The sequence below is a fragment of the Aythya ferina genome, assembly GCF_964211825.1.
Source record: "Aythya ferina genome assembly, chromosome: 2".
Classification (NCBI taxonomy): domain Eukaryota; kingdom Metazoa; phylum Chordata; class Aves; order Anseriformes; family Anatidae; genus Aythya; species Aythya ferina.
In genome coordinates this window covers 78,257,072-78,277,126 of record NC_140297.1, presented here as the reverse complement: position 1 = coordinate 78,277,126, position 20,055 = coordinate 78,257,072, and the positions used below count along the sequence as shown (strand labels likewise).

Sequence of the window (20,055 nt, the reverse complement as noted above, 5' to 3'; positions counted from 1 at the left end):
TAAAGAGGACCGGCCCCAGCACCGAGCCCTGGGGGACGCCACTAGTGACTGGCCTCCAACTGGACTTGACTCCATTCACCATGACTCTTTGGGCCCGGCTATCCAGCCAGTTTCTAACCCAACGAAGCGTGCGCCAGTCCAAGCCAAGAGCAGCCAGTTTCTTGAGGAGAATGCTGTGGGAAATGGTGTCAAAAGCCTTACTGAAGTCAAGGTAGACCACATCCACAGCCTTTCCCTCATCCACCCAGCGCGTCACTCTGTCATAGAAGGAGATCAGGTTCATCAGGCATGACCTGCCTTTCATAAACCCATGCTGACTGGGCCTGATCGCCTGCTTCCCCTGCAAGTGTTGCGTGATGACTCTCAGGAGGATCTGCTCCATGAGCTTCCCTGGCACTGAGGTCAAATTGACAGGCCTGTAGTTTCCCGGGTCTGCCCTCCGGCCCTTCTTGTAGATGGGCGTCACGTTTGCTAGCCGCCAGTCGATTGGGACCTCCCCTGATAGCCAGGACTGTTGATAAATGGTGGATAGTGGCTTGGCCAGCTCCTCTGCCAGTTCCCTCAGTACCCTTGGGTGGATCCCATCCGGCCCCATCGACTTGTGCACATCTAAGTGCCGTAGCAGGTCACCAACCAGTTCTTCATGGATAATGAGGGCCACATCCTGCTCCCCATCCCCTTCCACCAGCTCAGGGTACTGAGTATCCAGAGAACAACCGGTATTGCCGCTAAAGACTGAGGCAAAGAAGGCATTGAGCACCTCCGCCTTTTCCTCATCTCTTGTAACTAAGTTTCCCCCCGCATCCAGTAAAGGATGGAGATTCTCCTTAGTCCTCCTTTTTGTGTTGATGTATTTATAGAAACGTTTTTTGTTATCTTTAACGGCAGTAGCCAGATTGAGCTCCAGATGAGCTTTGGCCTTCCTAATTTTGTCCCTGCACAGCCTCGCTACTTCTTTAAAGTCTTCCCTAGTGGCCTGCCCACTTTTCCAAAGCTTATAAACCCTCTTGTTGTGGTTTAACCCGGCTGGCAGCTAAATACCACGCAGCCGTTCGCTCACCCTCCCCCCTCCCTCTCTGGGACGGGGGAGAGAAATGGAAAGTGAAGCCCGTGAGTTGAGATAAAGACAGTTTAATAAGAAAGGAAAATAATAATAACAAAATAATAATAACAATAATAACAATAATGTTACAATGGTGATAATAGGAAAGTAATAATAATATGTACAAACAAGTGATGCACAATGCAATTGCTCACCACCCGCTGACCGATGCCCAGCCTAACCCCGAGCAGTCCGGCCCCCTCCCCCCGGCTAGCCACCCCTATATATTGTTTAGCATGACGTCAGATGGTATGGAATACCCCTTTGGCTAGTTTGGGTCACCTGTCCTGGGTCTGTCCCCTCCCAGCTCTTACTGCACCCCCAGCCTGCCTGTTGGCAGGACAGAGCAAAAGGCTGAGATGTCCTTGGCTTGGTATAAGCACTGCTCTGCAACAATTAAAACATCAGGGTGTTATCAGCACTCTTCTCATCCTAAGCCAAAACACAGCATTCCACCAGCTACTAGGAAGAAAATTAATTCTGTTCTAACTGAAACCAGGACACCTCTTTTTCCTCCTAAGATCAAGGCACAATTCTCTGTTGAGCCAGGCCGGTCTTCTTCCCCGCTGGCTCGTCTTTGGGCACGTGGGGACAGACCGTTCCTGCGCCATTAAGACTTCCCTCTTGAAGAGCGCCCAGCCTTCCTGGACCCCTCTGCCCTTCAGAACCACCTCCCAAGGGACTCCACCAACTAGTGTCCTGAGCAGCTCAAAGTCAGCCCTCCGAAAGTCCAATACAGCGGTTTTACTGGTCCCCTTCCTGGCCTCGCCAAGAATAGTGAACTCCACCATTTCGTGGTCACTCTGCCCAAGACAGCTCCCGATGATCACGTCCTCCACCAGTCCTTCTCTGTTTGTGAAGAGAAGGTCTAGCGGGGCACCACCCCTGGTAGGTTCACTAACCAGCTGCGTCAGGAAGCTATCTTCCACGCTCTCCAGAAACCTCCTAGACTGCTTTCTCAGGGCTGTGTTGTGCTTCCAGGATATGAAAAACTAAGCTATAGGCATATAAAAGACATATAATAGACATATAAAAACTAAGCTATAGACAAAAACGGGAAGCAAAAGAAGTAGGAAGAGACTCATAGCCAAAAGTAGCTCAAATCAGTGCACATGATTAAAGCTTCCTCCCAGAAAAAAAAAAAAAAAAAAAAAAAAAAAAAAAAAAAAAAAAACTCTATGTCCTTCTGCATGTTCAGAGGGCAAAAATGCTGCCAAAACTGTGTTTCTTCCTGGTCAATAAAATAAACGTTTGTGCTGTGTTTGGGTTTATGTGGCAGGGTTTTGGCAGCAGAGGGACTGTGAGCAGAGCTTCTGTGAGCAGAGTCCAGCAGCTGCCCTGTGTCAGATCAGAGCCAGCTCCAGAAAGCTGTCCCCATTCAGTGAGCAGTGCATTCACCTGCAGTGCTCGGGGGGAGGAGGTAGAAGAGGGTGGACAGAGGTGAAGGTGTTTTTAGTTTGCTTTTAGTTCTCACTGCTCTAGTCTGCTTGTGATAGGCAATAAATTACATTTATCTCCCTTAAGATGAGTCTGTTTTGCCCATGATAGTAATTGGTGAGTGACCTCCCTGTCCTTTTCTCAACCCTTGAGAAATTTTTCCATTGTTTTTTCTCTCCCCATCATTTTGAAGAGGGGGAATGAGAGCACAGCGTGGTGTTGCTGGGCTACCTACTTGTGTGAAACCACCACAACTTTCCGTTTAGCTTTATAGTTCAAGAAATATAAATCATTATGGTGAAACATTTTTTTTTCTCCCCACAGGGCCAGCTAGCATTTTACTACAAAAGCCCAACCTACTGGTTCAAACATCATCAGCCCCACAGTCCACACATGGTCTATGCACGTTTTGTAATCCCTTGCTCTTGACTACATGATGTAGCAATGTCAGACCACGACAGCCTGATCCAACAGCTGCTGAGTTCTTTTCCCTGGCAGATTTTGCTATATTACCAGGTGAATTAAGTGTGGGGAGTAATGTGAAGCCTTCCCTCTCTAGGTCCCAGCTGATTTGCAGCAAGCACAGAATTAGGTCTCATAGAGTCTACACTGTAATCCACCCTGGGGTTAGTTTGAGCACCCATTGCACCCTCAATGCAGCCAAAGTCGGGGGAGTCACCACAACCTCACTCCAAAGTCACCACTAAGCAACAATCTCTGGCAGTCTTAAACATGGCTTTCAGTATACAAATCTTCAAAGTTTCAATAAACCTATTAACCAGATGTCAACACCAGCAGAAAAGTATACAGACTGTGTTAAATTAGCTCCTAGCACATTCTTAGTAGTATAGACAGGAGCCAGTTGGCACAGCAAGAGCTAAATGGCAGATAGAAAGTTATTTTCAAGAAGGATGTCATTATGGTTGCATTACCCTCTGCAGCTGATCACAATACCGAATTCTTTATGGCCTCATTCAAACATCTGTAACAGCAAAAACAATTTCCAATTACATTTTAAACCAATCTAAGATAAGAAGAGGAAAGTATTAATAAACTATGTATATCAGACCTGCCAGTTGTTATACTGTTATTTTTAAGAGTTTCAATTTACACATTCGTGTAAGTGGGGCACTGCAGTCAGCAAAGTGATACTGATGTAAATGAGAAGGCCATCCAAGCAGTAAGTAGCCATTATCATTTCTGTTATTACTCACTAATAGAATTTGCAGTCTAAAAAGGTGAAGTATATCTTTAGTTCTTCTAGCTCTCTTGCATCCCAAGAACCTTCTCTCTCTCTTTTTTTTTTTTTTTTGGCACAGTCCAGTGCAGTCTACCTCTGGCGGTCACAACAACTTTGTAATTTTATTAAGAAAATGAGTTGCCAGATTCCCAAGAGACCAATATTTCATACCAGCTTCCTGCTAGAAAGCATGTGTTCACACCATCAAAATGTTACTGAAGTTTGTAGGACCAATCGAAAAAAGAAAACCAAAATCCAAAACCAAACAAAAACTCCTGCACAGCCCAAAGGATCTGTAATTTCAAGTAAAAATTGCTGAAGTTAGAAGCAATAAATGTCTATAAATGTCTTTTATCTTTGGATTTTATAAATTTGGTCAATACAGATATTGATTTCTGGGAACATATATCCATGGTGTTGCAATCACCATTTCACAAGGGAATTTCCCACATTTCATTCTATATAACATGTATTATAAGAACTGTTTCAAAGTAGCTTGCTTGCTATGCCATCACACCTTTATTTACTTTATAGTAAGTTGTCCTTATGTCCGAACTACTACAATCATTACTGTTTAGACACCACTAGCATTCTTAATTTTCTGAATCCTTTGAAAAGTTCAGTGGCATATGTATATTTAAGTCTCAGACTGCAGACTTTTCATCTATTCATTTTTATGCTGTAATTTAGACAGTCTCAGAAACTCCATTCAGATCTATAAATTAAAAAAAAAAAAAAAAAAGTTATTTATGACATTTCTCTCATATTTTTAACTCTTACTAGGCTTTCAGAAACAGTTGCCAGATTGGCACATTGAATACCATTTCCTGTACTTGACTAGATTATTTCTCGTTGCAGGAGAAATAACGGGACAATTGTTTTTCTGATGTGATGAGGCAATGAATACACTTTAGTTTGAAATCTCCTGAATGTATCTGATTGCTGCCAATTGATCGAGTAGAATTAAATTCTTCCTGGTCCAAAGCTTCCAAAGCTGTCAAGGTGGAATTAGATAGGTGAAGATAGGTGAAGTTTCTAAGTCTCCAGGACAGATGATCTACCATGCCGCTGCTAAAGTCAGTCTTTCAGGCCTAATATACTTTATTTCCAGCTGTAGCAGGGACTGATGCCTGAGGGGAAAAAAAAAAAAAAAAAAAAAAAAAAAAAAAAAAAAAAAAAGGCACTTTCAAGATTCATCTGGTGTTTGTCCTTGTTTACAAGTGGGGAGTCCTTCCAATCCCCATGTAGGCCAGTGTGTGAATCCTTGAAGCATATGATTTGATTTTCTTTACCATCTTTCCTCCACAGTGCTGTGTGCTAACATTGTAGAATTAAAATGGAGGTTAATGTTCCACTGCTGGTGTGTAAGCATAAAGGGGAGGCATGAAGTGAAAGCGGAATGAGTTTACACATCATACTGAGAAAGATTATACATCCTTAGCCACCTTGAACAGCACTTTACTGGAAAAGCTTGAAATTGAAATTTGATACAGACTGAAGTCATAATTTGCTCTATAAGAGCAGAAGAACATTCTTTGTACAGCAACACCACAAACATCCTTTTACATTATAAGGAGTTAAAGCAAGTCTGTTTTGGTTTACTAAGTATTGTTTGGAGAAGGCATTTCCTTGAGAAACTGATGAAACTACACAGTATTTTGCTCTAATGCTTTTTCCCAAAGCATGGTGCAGGAAGAATCTGGGATGCTGTGTTCTGTAAAATCTGCAGGAAGAAATTCTATTAACTTTGTCAGATTGAACCTTGCTGTTGGTATAACTAAGTTTCTACCCTACACGGCCTGACTTTAATAGCAGGTCAATTTCATTAGCAGAAATAGGAAGGGCAATAATAAACAGCTGACACCATCTCCATTGGGACATTCCATTCACATCACACCTTGCAGTGAAAACCTTTCTGAATTCTACTTAAGGAACACAGGCAAGGTAAGACTGGCATCTACACCAGTCCATTTCCTGGGCCTCTTTAATCCATCCAAATTCCATCACTTGGTTTCAAATTAAAATATACACATTTTAAAAAAAAACAAAACACTTGTTAGATCTTCTCATTTAGGAAAACAGCTTGAGGGAAATGCTTGTGCTAGCCAAAAATGGCACAAGAAGCAGAGTTGAGAATAAAATGTTCAAAGCTTATATTCAGCGGGAATTCCTGAGGTTCGTTTTTCAGCTCAGTATACTTGAAACTTGCAGTTACCTACAGTTTTAGCTCCTCAGAGTACTTGCCTAAGAAGCATGTGAAGGTGTTTTGAGGTAACAGGGTTTCAAACTGTTTGTTTAGATCCTCAAGTACACTATGAAGCTGCATGTATTTCTGTATCAACTGCAGTGTCTCACATTCTTAAATGAAATAATAATAATAATAATAAAAAGATATTACCTTTACCAGATGGAGACAGATTACATCCCAGATTTCTTTCAGTGAATGAGTCTACATGTCTGGGAACTATGGACTGCAACTTATTGAAAGGGGTCTTAAGCAGATTTTGCCATTCAGCAATACAACGATTATTCCAATATAAGAGAGATTTTCCTGTCTCCACTCCTGATCTCTAGTTCTGAATCAAACTGGTGCATTTTTCTACTTGCTCTTGTAGTTCTAATCCTGATTCTTATCACAGCCTTTTTTTTTTTTTTTTTTTTTTCCCCAACACTAGCAGCAAGAAGAGCATGGAAGTCTTTTTATGAAATACAATTACAGTGTAAACTCCAGAACAGAACAGAGTTTATCCTCTGGCTGTAAGAAGTTAAAACACCTAATAAACTAACTTCTTCCCAGGTAAAAGCACTCTTCTATGATGCAGGAACATGAAAGAATAAATGTCATAATCATAGACAAAATCCAACATCATGCAAAAGCTCATAGTTACTTAAAAAAAAAAAAAAAATAATCGATATTAGGAAAGTAGAAAGTTGCTGGGAGCAAAATCAGTGTGGAATGTGATGTGGGAAAAAAAAAAATCAAGCTTCTTGTTAATCAGGAAGAGAGACCTAGTGATGTAGACAGACACAAATAGGCTTTATTACCAAGTTTCCTCTCGCCTTAGACTTTAGAGGAGCAGTCTGCTCTCAGTACTCTTGTTCCTGCACCTAATGGCAACATCTCAGGGAGTGAAGGGAGCAAAGTACCACCCATGAACGAAAATCAACTGAGATAAGAGGACAGCCACCTGAGCACACTGGAAATACATAAGTCCACAGGACTGTGTGGGACTCAAGGGCATTGAGAAAATTAGCCAACTTCTCTTTGGGGCTGCCATTGTCTTTGAAAGTTGTCCTTTGCAGCACAACTCTTATGGCTTACAAAAGGTAGCTTGTTTTCAAAGGGGGAAAGGAAAAGGAGTGAACATTACAAAAGCCATATCCAAAGGCTTCCTGTGTCAAACTAGAGCAAGTATTTAGTCTCTCCAGAATGTGGTTCCCCTCGCGTAATGGTAGCATACCACCACTGGTCTTGGTTGCCAGAAAGCACTACCATAACACAAGAATTATTGCAGAAACCAGTGCTCCCCTGTGACAGAAAGCAGCCTTTGATCTGTAAAGCAGCCCCGACCACAGCGGTCCCTCAGTGTGGTCCTGCTGTCAGGTATTGAGGGGAGGAGGCAGCACAGAAAGCTGGGCAGCAATAGAACAAAATATGCATGCACATAGTGTGACAGAAAGCCCAAGCTTTCCTAACAGGCAGAATAAAGTCCACAGAAAAGCAATACCACTTATTCCTTACAACCTGAACAGGAAATTTCCCCAAGTTCTGGAAGCACCAGGGGCTGAGAGAATAGGCAGACTCCCGACCCCTTACACATTCAGAACTTCCTTCACCTTTTAGGTAAGCTCCCACATCTGAAGTTCTGACAAAAACTGGAACATCTACAGTACTGACTTGCTTACTGAAATACAGGTTCATTTACTTCTTTTCAGGGGACGAATGTAATATACATAATTTAGTTAACACAAAGTACCGCATTACAGATAGACCCATGCTGCACATTAAGGTACTTCAGAGCTGCATCAACAGGGGGACAGTGCACTTAAATGAGATGTGGTGGTGAGCAGAGGAATAAAATGTTAAAAATAGAAAGCATCAATACTGTTGAACTATAAACAAAAAGAAAGGGTTCAAAAATAGGATGCAAATAGAGAGCTGGTGGTTTAATGCAGACAGAAAGAAGCTTGTTAGATGTCAAATTCATTTCTTTCTCTATTGATATATTATGTATATCACTACACAGTGTTAAAGATCACAGTAATCTGGAATATGTATATTAGATTATTAACATCAGAACCTTGAATGCTTGATTATTACTATATAGTGCCATTATTATACACTAATTCTAAGACATATTTAATAAAAGGTGTTATTTCCAGTATTTGAAAAAAAAAAAAAAAAAATCCTGTGTTTGTCAGGAAGCAGAAAAGACGGAACAAAATCCAAATTCCTTCAGGACCTGTACAGAAGAGTTAATCTTTCTGCAAGAAGTTTTTAATGTCTTTAAACAGTCTTACTAGTATGCTTGAGAACCAAGTCAAAAGAAAAATAAAGAAAAGTCCATATATTTTCATGTGAAACAGATTTTTTTTTTTTTTTTTTTTTTTTTTTTTTTTTTGTCTGCAAGACTGTTAAAAAAAATATTTCTGATAGAATGCATTAGGCCTAGTCACTTCTTAACTGGTAGTGCAGTATTTAGGATATCAATTTCATTTCATTCTGTTCAGACAACTTCAGGAGTTTCATTTAACAATTGCAATGAAAAAAAAAAGTGTAAGTTATGTATCAGAATCCATTCACCTTTTATTCAGTGAATTTCTAGCCTGTATCAATTTCACATTAGTCAATTTCAAAATAGTTAATTTAGAAAAAGATTCAAAGATACTTTTTCTTAAGTTACTCTAGTAGAGCCATCCTATTCTCCTTTGTTTGCATGCATCCAATTTACCTTTATTCATACTTCATTTTGCTTTTCAGGTTATGGGATCTGCTTTTTTCCCCACTTAGTTATTAACTGAAGAATTCTCTACTTTTTGTTTTATCTTGCTCATGTTGTCAATCAGTTAGGAACAGAAAGACAAAAAGAGAAAACCCATGTTGAATAAAACTCGATTCTAGTGGTAAAGAAAAACAAGCATGTGTGGATTAAAAAAAAAAAAAAATCCTAAATTTGAATTCTGAACATTTTAATTGTTGAAAACCTCCAGAGAAGGAAAATTCAATTTGTTCAGAACATCAAAATTTAAGATGGAACCAAGTTCAAACTTGCCCCTGCTTAGATGAGGAGGCTGGACCACTGAAGGTCACTTCAAACCTAATTTGTTGTTGGATTCTCCTATTATATCCTAGCTTGTGTAATTTATCATAGTGCCTGCTCAAAGTATCAGTGTCAGATCACAGAACTCTTTCCAAGATGTACCTGTTAGTTCTTCTTTTATTCCAACCTCAGTCAGTATCCTGACTCAGCCAGCTCTTGACTTAAGTTCTATTTAGCTTATTGCATTGTTTACCTTGAAAATAAATAAGTTATTAAAAATAAAATTTTATTTGTTGTTTGGGACAATGAGCATGAGCAAACTAAAAATCACAAACTAAACGTTGCAGAGAATACTAAAAATCATGACTTATGAACATGTTCAAAGCAAATATGAAAACCTTTAGACCAGCTGTTAACTAATATTTGAAAGCCAAATTAAGTGAGTTTGGAAAATAATGCACCAGATGGAAGAAATATGTATACCCAGAGAATAACTGTTTCTTTATCTGCCATTTTATTTTACTTTTAGACATGCATTTATTGACACAGAAAACTGCCTTGTTTTATGTAACATCTTGAAATAATGTACTGTTCTTTGTGCCCTGGCCATTTTTTATTTCATTGTAGGAAAGAAAAAAGTAACAACAGAAGTATACACAAGGGACATATTTATTTTGAGTATAAAGTATTTGGTTATGACCAATTACCACATACATATACATTATATATGAATATAGTTTAATTTATAAGAACTTCTAAATAAGTAACAATTTATATATTACTACTTTTTTAACAACAATAATTTAGTCCTGCTTTTGGGATATTTTAGATATGCTGAACTATACAGAAATTGATTTAATTAGCAAGTATTTAGGATATATCATACAGCTTTGCCAATGCATGCTTAAATACAAAATGCATATGCTGAAAATAATGCTGTCAAACAACATATTTAACTGGAATCTGACAGATAAAGCTGTACCAATACAACATGTGCTAATAGACAGATAGAAAATAAAGATGTTTCAAATTAGTTTATTAACAGCACAAACAGGAGATACTTTGGTTTTATTTTTCTCAGAATATCTACAAAATTGATAAGGAGTATCACAGAATCACAGAATCACAGAATTTTCTAGGTTGGAAGAGACCTCAAGGTCATCGAGTCCAACCTCTGACCTAACACTAACAGTCCCCACTAAACCATTTCCCTAAGCTCTACATCTAAACATCTTTTAAAGACCTCCAGGGATGGTGACTCCACCACTTCCCTGGGCAGCCTGTTCCAGTGCCTCACAACACTTTCAGTGAAGAAGTTCTTCCTAACATCTAACCTAAAACTCCCCTGGCTCAACTTAAGCCCATTCCCCCTCGTCCTGTCACCAGGCATGTGGGAGAACAGGCCAACCCCCACCTCGCTACAGCCTCCCTTGAGGTACCTATAAAGAGCAATAAGGTCGCCCCTGAGCCTCCTTTTCTCCAGCCTGAACAAGCCCAGCTCCCTCAGCCGCTCCTCGTAGGACTTGTTCTCCAGGCCCCTCACCAGCTTTGTCACCCTTCTCTGGACCCGCTCAAGCACCTCCATGTCCTTCTTGTAGCGAGGGGCCCAAAACTGAACACAGTACTCGAGGTGCGGCCTCACCAGAGCCGAGTACAGAGGGACGATCACCTCCCTAGCCCTGCTGGTCACACCGTTCCTGATACAAGCCAGGATGCCGTTGGCCTTCTTGGCCACCTGAGCACACTGCTGGCTCATATTCAGACGACTATCCACCATCACTCCCAGGTCCTTCTCTGCCTGGCAGCTCTCCAACCATTCCTCTCCCAGCCTGTAGCTCTGCTTGGAGTTATTGCGCCCCAGGTGGAGGACCCGGCACTTGGCCTTGTTGAACTTCATGCAGTTGACCTCAGCCCATCGGTGCAGCCTATCCAGATCCTCCTGCAGAGCTTTCCTACCCTCAAGCAGATCGACACCCTGCACATAGAAATTAATTTTCTACATATGAAAACTATTAATGGTTCTCAGTTGCTGCATAATCATTTAGCTTGTGAGCAATTCACAACACCTTAGAGTACTGGTCAATTTATTTGTATGGAGGTGCTGCTAGACAGAAGTTTTTCATCATTAGTATATGCCATCATTTGTTAAACTTAATAAATGTTACAGACATGCATATATTTAATTTTAAGTAAACATCAAGATCCAGTGAAATTATACGTTATTTGTCTTCTATTGCTAAGAGTGAAAAATGCTTTTAGGGAGAAAATTTCATGCTAAGAACTACAGAAAATGCAGAGTGTAAGGCAGACAAGTACTAATGTACTTTCCCTCAACATTTTGTTAACCTAAGAAGAAATTCCTTTATTGTCAGTACAGGTTTCAATGACATTAGATTTTTCAGTGAGATGAAGTTAGCATTCAATGCAAAGGAAAAAAAAAAAAAAGATGCTTTTCCTTGTTTTGTTTTATGACCGCAACAATTTTGCATAATCACTGCAATAAGTTGTGAAAGGGGCAGAAAATGAATAAAACCTACCTACTGCAGAGAGGATAAAGCTGTGAATTTTCAACTGTGCTGCACTAGTCTATTTACTGCACACCACACAAATTGATGACCTTCAGTTCAGATGGAGCCAGAAGATAAAGGCCTTCCAAGTCAAGGTGTCTTAACACTGAGGAGAAGAAACAATTTGAATTTTAAAGTGTTTATATTTTATGTCTAAAATATTTTTATCTTAATTTTTCTTAAGGCACTTTTTCTTGTCTTCTTTAAAGCAACAAGTTGAAACTTGTGGAACAAGAGCTATTTGCACATTTCAGTTCTCGGTCTCTACCATTTTTTGGTAGAAAACTTGATGGTGTTACCTAAGAATAAAATAGTTAATCACTCATACAAAAATACCATCATTGCAAGAAAGGTAGCTAAGACCGTTAAATTCATTTCTACTCTCCTCAAAGATTACAGTGCAATTAAGAAGTAATGAAGGACGGTTTGCTTGTCTGAGCTATCTGTAACACACAGTTCAACAATATCTTGTACAGTGATAGCACAAAGCTGCAAGAAGCAGAGCTTTCTGAGCTACTCTAAAATCCACAGCTACTCTAAAATCCACAGCAACTCTGTCAAAGTCAGTAGTGCCAAAGTACTGCCAAAGTCACATTCAACTAGCATAAGAATAAGATCAGCATGAGACCCTCTGTGTAGCCTTAGCTGTAGAAAGCTAAAAAATGATTTACACCATTTTAAAAAAACATATAGGCAGGCAGCAGGCTTAAACTGAGCCATGCTTCATCCCTGCATTTGGAACCATCTGTGATTTGGAAACAAGGTACTCTGTTAGGAATTATCAGAGCTGTATTTTCACCTTACTTCAGCTAATGGGTAAAGTCCAACTTCACTGCTCCTGGCCAGTCAGGATGACAAACTACAAGTAGCCTAGGCTTTATCTCAGACTGATAATTTTCATCAGAAATACACACCAATTGTGGAACAACTACACAAAGTTGGCCTTAGGAAGAGAGAAAAGGGAGAAAAATAACAGCTATGTTTACATCACCTTCTGGACAGGGTCTCTATCTCCCTAGACCCATCCTCTTCTTTAAACTTGCTTCAGAGTCACACAGATAAGGGTCAAATCCATCCTCAGCAAGCTTCCAGGCAATGCACAGAAGAAAAATTGAGCCTGTGCTACCCTTTCATATGAAAACAAGTGCTCACTTATTGTAGTGTGCATGATTGATGGGCACCCTTGACCACATCTTCCATCACACAATACTTGTTTCAATGTCACTCAGCAAACTTTAGACAGGTCAGCTATGTTTTTTCCTAAATGGCCTGATGTTATGCTTTGCACAGTAGTATAAGAGTCTCAATTAGTCAGCTAGGGGCAAGTGACCTGCCATAAAATGGGGAGATAGAGCAGTACAATGAGCTTTAGACTATTTCTTGTCCCAGACTCCAGAAGTCAGTCAAAACCAAGCCAGTGTACTGTCAGCTATTAGTTGTTTTTGTGAGCTCTGAGCTCTGCACTGCAGAAGCAGAAGGGTGAAGGTGGATGTATGTGGAAATACAAAAACAATGCCATACACATACCTATTAAGAATAGGATTTTATCTGTTGCTTCTCTGCTTCTCTCAGGATTTAGTAGTGTCCCTTTAAAAGTTTCTGGTCCCCTGCTCCCCTGCCTATCTTACTCAGATGAAGCAATACCCCAAAGTCTCACTACAGGCTTTCATCACAACAAGGAACAGTGTTTGTGAAAATCTAATCAAAAAGCAGTACAAAACTAAACCTCAAAGGGGCTGTGATATTACGTTACAGAAGCATCATCAGAGAATATGGGCCAAAGAGGTCAATGTAATGTTAACTGAGCCCCAATGAAACACCATCCTCCTTCCAGCAAAGTTAAAAAAGAAAAAAAAAGAAAAAAAAGAAAAAAAAAAAAAAAAAAAAAAAAAAAGAAAAGAAATACTCCCTTCAAACTCTCCACATCCACTTACTTCAAAATAAAAAGTCTGAACAATAGAGAACTTAATGTTATAGAAACTGAATGGGTCATGGATTCAGGCAGGAGGGACCTCCAAATTCGCACCCAAAGCAGGGTTGTCTCTGAGGTCTCAGACCAATTTGCTCAAGGTTTTATCCAGTCTGGTCTTGAAAACCCTGAAGTATGGAAACTGCACAGCCTCTCCCCTGCTCCTTGACTATCCTCAGAGTGAAAGTGTCTTCACAGACACTGAATCCTACATCTCTATCAGCTTGTGCCTATTGAATCCTGAATCTCTCATATCAACTTGTGCCCATTGAATCTTCTCTTCCTGACATACATCAAAGTAAAGAGCCTGGCTATTGACATAATTTACATGAAATTCATGCATAAAAATCAGTCACTGTATAAAATACAGAAGAGTCTTCCAAATACAGACTGAAGCTTGGAAACTTAACTTTTGGAAGGAGAGTGAAGCCTGATGAGTTTTTAAGAGAGATGGCTACATTTTTATTTTTTTTTTCTTTTTGTAGCGTGTGACCCAGCAAGCATACTTTGAAAACATCTGCTAGAGCCCTTCAGGAAAGGCAGATAGAGAAGTGCCAGATTTCTGTAGACACATTTCCCTGTTTTAAATATGTAATTTCTCTGAACAGAAAGCATTCACAAGCACGTCAGTTCAGTGTCAGAACTGCTGCAGTTTCAAAGTGCAGGCAGCTATGTGATAATGCACAAGTTCTCAAGAGTATACTTTTTAGTTTAAATGTTGAGCTTCATTCCAAAAGAAGCAAACAAGAACAAAAATCCTTTCATACATTTGCTTCAGTTATTTGTTACAACTACTTTGTGTTTCTTCACATACCTCCCCTTAATTAGCATAACCCTTTAGGCACTTCATAAATATTGATGTAATTTATAGAGGACCTAAAAGGCACAAACTTTTTTGTTTTGTTTTGTTAGAAGTCAGAACACTTTTTCTAACTTCACACGGAAGATTTTCAGCAGAGCCAGAATCTGAATCTCCATACCTTACTTTGTCAGGTAGACACAAGTGCAACAGCTTCTTTTCTCTCTAGACCACCACATTAAGTTGACTTTTTTTTTTTTTTTTTTTTTAGATCTGAGATTAAATGTTGAGGAAGAGACAGGTCAGCAAAGAGATAGGTGCTTGACTATCAAATTAGTAGGGAAAGCAGAGGTCATGCTCCACAGCAAATGGTTGATTATAATGTAATATAGACTCCAATTATCTTTTTCAGGTAATAGAAATTTCTGCTAAAAAATAAAAAAAATTCAACATTAAGAATGAAATACTCACAAATGAAATTTAAAGCTAGTTTATCTAATAACTCCAGGACATAAAAGCCAATTGATTTGTTTGGGGTTTCTGCAAGTTTCTCACAGCCAGAAATGCAGCTCAAAACTTGGAAGAATAGACAAACAGTTGGAGAACAGCATTAAAAAATGAAATCAACAGTTATATATCAAACATTTCATTCAATTTTAAGTCTTTCTGCTGACATAACAAAGTTAACCTGGGCATATTTTTAAAGGTGCTCATCCCCCAAGTTTAAGGAGATCTGTATAAGGAATTTTACTGATCGAGTTCCTGGATGTCAATGGAAGAAAAAAAATTACAATGAGACACTAAAATAAAAAATAAAATAAAATAAAATAAAAAAAAGGTAATTGACAAAACAGTGGTAGGTAAATTCAGCCATTATCATCACAGTTTTGTTTTGTTTTGTTTTGTTTCACACAGTAATGTAAAATCCATCCAGGTTAGTCAGCTGGCACCATGATCTCTTAGCCTCTCCCTCTCAAAGGTATTCAATTTCACAGGGCTCTTCTGCATAGCATTATACATTTAAGATTTGTATACTTAGCAGATGAACTAGGGAGGGGGCAACACTTATCCCAACATAACCCAAAGATCTTCTAACATAGACAGGTAGATGGGACCAGCTGGTATATGGGACCACCATAGTTCTGCCCTTATCTGACAGTGCAACACCAGACCATGGAATGCTAGTCCACCCCCTTGGTGTACTCAACATGTTCACACAAGTGGCCTGTACCAGGGAAGAGGAGAAGAAAGTGATCTCAGAAACAGTGAAAATGGAAGTTATGACTACCACGGAAACAATATCAAACCATCATCCAATTCATAGAACCCCGCTTCTCTGGTACTATCCTATATCCCTTTCAGATGGACAGTCTTGCAGAAGAATCAAGAAAAAACAAAAAACAGATGTAGAGTTCTAAGTCTGTCAAACCAAACTCAAACTCAAAGTTAAAGATGACATCAATAAAGCATTCATCTGCTACGAAGTCCAGATCATAACGTGAATTAAAAAAAAAAAAAAAAAAAAAAAAAAAAAAGTTTTTTTGGTATTTTATCCCAAATGTGGAGCAAAGGTTAAACTTTGACTGAACAACTATTGACCTATCACTAACATTAACATTTCAGCATGCCTAAGTATACTGATAAATGCTACATAAACAAAGACAAAATGAGAGTAACTACAGCCATTGGAAAATTATGAGAAACCAATTACAAACAATTTACTACAGCTTTCATGTTTCCTGGCCACCTAACTCCTAAGTACTTTAACTAAATCTGAGGCATGAGACAAAACACTAGTTTTTTTTTTGTGTGTGTGTTTTTTGTTTGTTTGTTTGTTTGTTTGTTTGTTTTTCACTGCTAAAAGATCAGAAGAAACAGCCTAACCATAAAAAAAAAGCAGCAGGCAGACATCATACCTGTAATATGGTATGGTCATATCCAATTTTTATTGGTAAGACAAGAGTTTAAAACCTATCCTCATTTAGAAATACCTGTCTATCAGAAGTCCCCAAACCTCTCATGAGAAGACTTAGAAATCATATAAGATAAGATATTGGCTCTAGTACATTCATTCTAACCTTCCTTAAGCTTTTATTTTCCAACTCCACTTAAAGTTAAAAATAAATAAATAAGGAAAATTATTTAACAGCCAATCACATACATAATCAATCACATACATTTCGAACCATACTTTTTGCTACATATTTTCTTAATATGTCTTTTGTTACCCGTACTGAGTGGTTAGGTTAAGAGATTCTTTAACAAGTTTGATAAAAGCCTATTCTTCTATAGAGCTGATTTCTTCCTTCATTATTGTTTCCCAGCTAATGTCTGAAGGTCAATAAAATTTTTCAGCACTTCAGAAATGCCATGTTTTTATGTATTGTAAAAGTTTTTTCAAGCTTCTGGGCTCTTGAGAATTCCTGGGTTCCTTCATTCTAGAAGAATAATACCAGCGCAACTTCAGAAAGCACAAGCTGCAAAAACTTTAAAGCAGCAGCTTTTTAGCAGGGTTCAGATTTTCTTAAAATTCCTCAGAAATTACCTGTTAAAATAAAAAATAAAAAATAATAATAGCAATAATAAAGATGTATATGGTAACATTAAAAAAAAAAAAAAAAAAAAAAAAAAAAAACACTTTCAATAAAATAGCTTTTCTTGAAGAAAAATCCTCCATTAAGTACCAGCTTTCAGTATCCATTAGCATGGAGCAAGAAATGGATTAAAAAACTTCACATAATTGCAAAGCTTAAAGTTTTTACTCCACTGTTTCAAGCAGTGTGGTATTTGCTTTCCATGTTAGTTTTATTTTCTCCCTTCCCTAACAGCTTTGCTGTGCAAAGGGTCTTTTTTTTGCGCCCATGGGAGGAGAAGGATTTGGGCTAAGTATGTATATTCAAACACATACATGTATTTTTATACGCAGTTAATTTTACATTGAAACACCCCTCTCTGCCTTTCCTTTCTGCAACAGGAATTACTGAGTGAAGTCAGCTGGCTTAGACTATACAAGAGGTCAGAGGAGACGATCACAGCAGTCCCACAAACCCTTAAGACCCTAACAACTGGGAGACAGTGGTAGTAAGAACATACGGTAATATTAACAACGAAGCTTAAGTTTAAACATGAAGGGAGACTGCATTATCCACACAAATAGGTCTCTCCACACTAGGGCTGAAGCAGGTCATTTGAATAAGCCTAAGGATGAGTTACAGTTGTTCATGCCAGTGTATTTTACAGACACAGATTACTGTGCTACTATCCTCATTCTGCCTCTTTAGAAATAGTGTATTTTAAACAAACAAATAACTGGTAGATTAAGTTGCATTATTAAAAGACATGTAATTTCAGGGTTTATTGAATAAACACTTCTGAAAGAAGAATGCACTCCCCTGTAAGCAACAGCTGGAGATGGAAAAGAAACAGCTGGGGGTTGTCAGCAGCTGGAGACAACAATCACTGATCAGTAACTAAAATTTCTCATATAGAAAGAAAACACTATCCTGAACACTGGAAACACTACACTGGCAAAAGGGTTAAAACTGCTTGATTGCATTATTATAGATTCAGAACACACCTATCATTGGTAATAGAGCAAGAACTGTCCAAAAAAACCCAAACCGGATTTGAGTCCAAAGCATACGCTAAGTTTTGGTCTAAAGACAGAACAGATGTGTTAACCCAGCACTATAGCAGTTGGAATGCAGTAATAAGTGGGCAGCTATCTACTTCTGTGGTAGACAGCTGTGAACTTTCTGTACCTTGCACTGTTACACAACTATGCACACACTTTGAAGTGTTTTCATGTATCTTCTGAGATCCTATTAAGTCTGCAGTATATCCTTTCAGTTTTGGGAAGGCAGTACACAGGTACAAGTGTCAGTATACAGAGATTAAAGTGCATAATCATAGTGGTTAAATCCCCATATCCAGGTACTTTTCTCTGTAATACAAAATCTATCTGTTATTCTAAGTGTAAATATTTTAGTATTCAAAACTTCTTGGAACAAAAAAAAAAAAAAGATCACTTCAGAAGAGGCCTCAGAATTATTCACTAAAATGGAAAATTGCTGAAAGAAACATATTTTCATTAAGTTTCTTTAATCAGAAACCACTTCATCATTTCTATAATCTAAAAGCTCTAGCCATAATTTGTTGCTGGGTCTCCAACCTGTTCTGTCAAGGGACAACACGATCCAAGGCTAAGTATCAGAGATTCCTACGTAAACAGCGGCTCTGTGTCAAGAAGATTTGAATTAGGATCTGAGAATATGAAATTAAGAAAATCAGTTTCTTATTAGCTTTATGGAGGACATCTAAATAATTTTACAACCCAAAAAGTGGAACAGAAATGGTTTGCTTGACACTCCTAACTTTTTATTCATGCCTTTTCAAACAGAACTATTGATGCTAACCTTTGAATACTGAATCCAAAAGTTAGATTATTCAATGAATAAACTACAAAAATTATTAATCCATACAGTCTTGCTAATGATAGTTGATGATGTGAAAAATACTTTTGCACAGCATGGATACTTTTATTTTAACCATTACTTATACAAAGCCTCAAAGAACACATGCTATATACATTGAATGTCTAGAAGTACAATGGATTTGAGCTTCACACTGGTGCATGGATCCCACACAAAAGTAATACTCAATAACCTCCACCAGAAGCATAGAAAGTATTTTGCAAAGTACAGTTTGTTACATATTGCAGGACTGAGTTTAGTCTGGAAAAACAGACAATTTGCTCTTTCCCAGGGAACAGCATGGCTAATAGCAACTATCTATATGGTTGTGTTGGGAAAAAAAAAAAAAAAAAAAAAAAAAAGGAGGTAACATTGTACACATCCTAAAACATAAAATCATCAAAAGCAAAAATAATTAAGTCAAAAATAAAGCTCTACTGTCCTTTCCTCCAATTTACCTAAAGATCTGGTAAGTGCTTGACTTTCATCAACCCAAAAGATCACAGCTTCTCTCCCCTAGCCTTTCCCCTCTCCCAAAAAACAAGTTCACACAAAGCTCAGCTACTTTTAAAGTTCATATTCATTACAATAGGGAAAAAAGATGTTTGAGAAACCGCTTAATGATCTCAGACTACTAAAGACTCAACCAATTTATACAGGTAACACAGCATTTCAACTTTGCTAATTCAAATTGGCTTGGAATTGCTCATTTCACTAAATACCTAGAAGCCTTTCAAAGTAATACACAAGATATAGTTTTTTCTTGTCTTTCAAGGAATAATGCCAAAAATAAACACTCAAAATATTCTTGGACTAGATCATAAACCAAGAATAGACACAAGAGAAAAATACTCTCTATGATTTCAGAGTCCTGTGAAAGGAGCAAAACAAGAATGGAAGAGGGATGTAATTTAAACAAACTAGCAGAAGCTGTGTTTGTTAAAGTTAGTTTTTCTATATTAATCTATGATGAATGCTAATTTGCAACTATAAGTTACAGAAAAATTATGAATTCATTCAGTTTTCTCAGCACTACTTTTCCAATTTGCTCTGTTCATTTTCCATGTTACTGAGATGCAATTAACATTCAAATTCCATTAAGCCAAATTCTGAACACCACAGTAAGCATTAGAGCAAAATCATACTGATGTGAGACAGGTATTCATACCTTTGCAATATTTCCATCCCCTTCCCTAACATCTTTTTAA

The 20,055-nt window shown here is 38.2% G+C and overlaps 1 protein-coding gene across 2 annotated transcripts in view; it reads right to left on the bottom strand.

The window, feature by feature from the left end:
- Positions 1 to 16,304: 16,304 nt before the first annotated feature.
- LOC311431137 (uncharacterized protein) overlaps positions 16,305 to 20,055 on the bottom strand; it is a 312,109-nt gene continuing 308,358 nt past the window's right edge. Inside the window, exon 5 of one of the 2 annotated variants that reach the window (XR_014689270.1) lies at positions 16,305 to 16,813. The gene's annotated coding sequence lies outside the window, so the exon portion shown is untranslated. Of the gene's footprint in view, positions 16,921 to 20,055 lie in introns of both variants that reach the window. The other variant, XM_084508389.1, reaches the window with a different exon arrangement.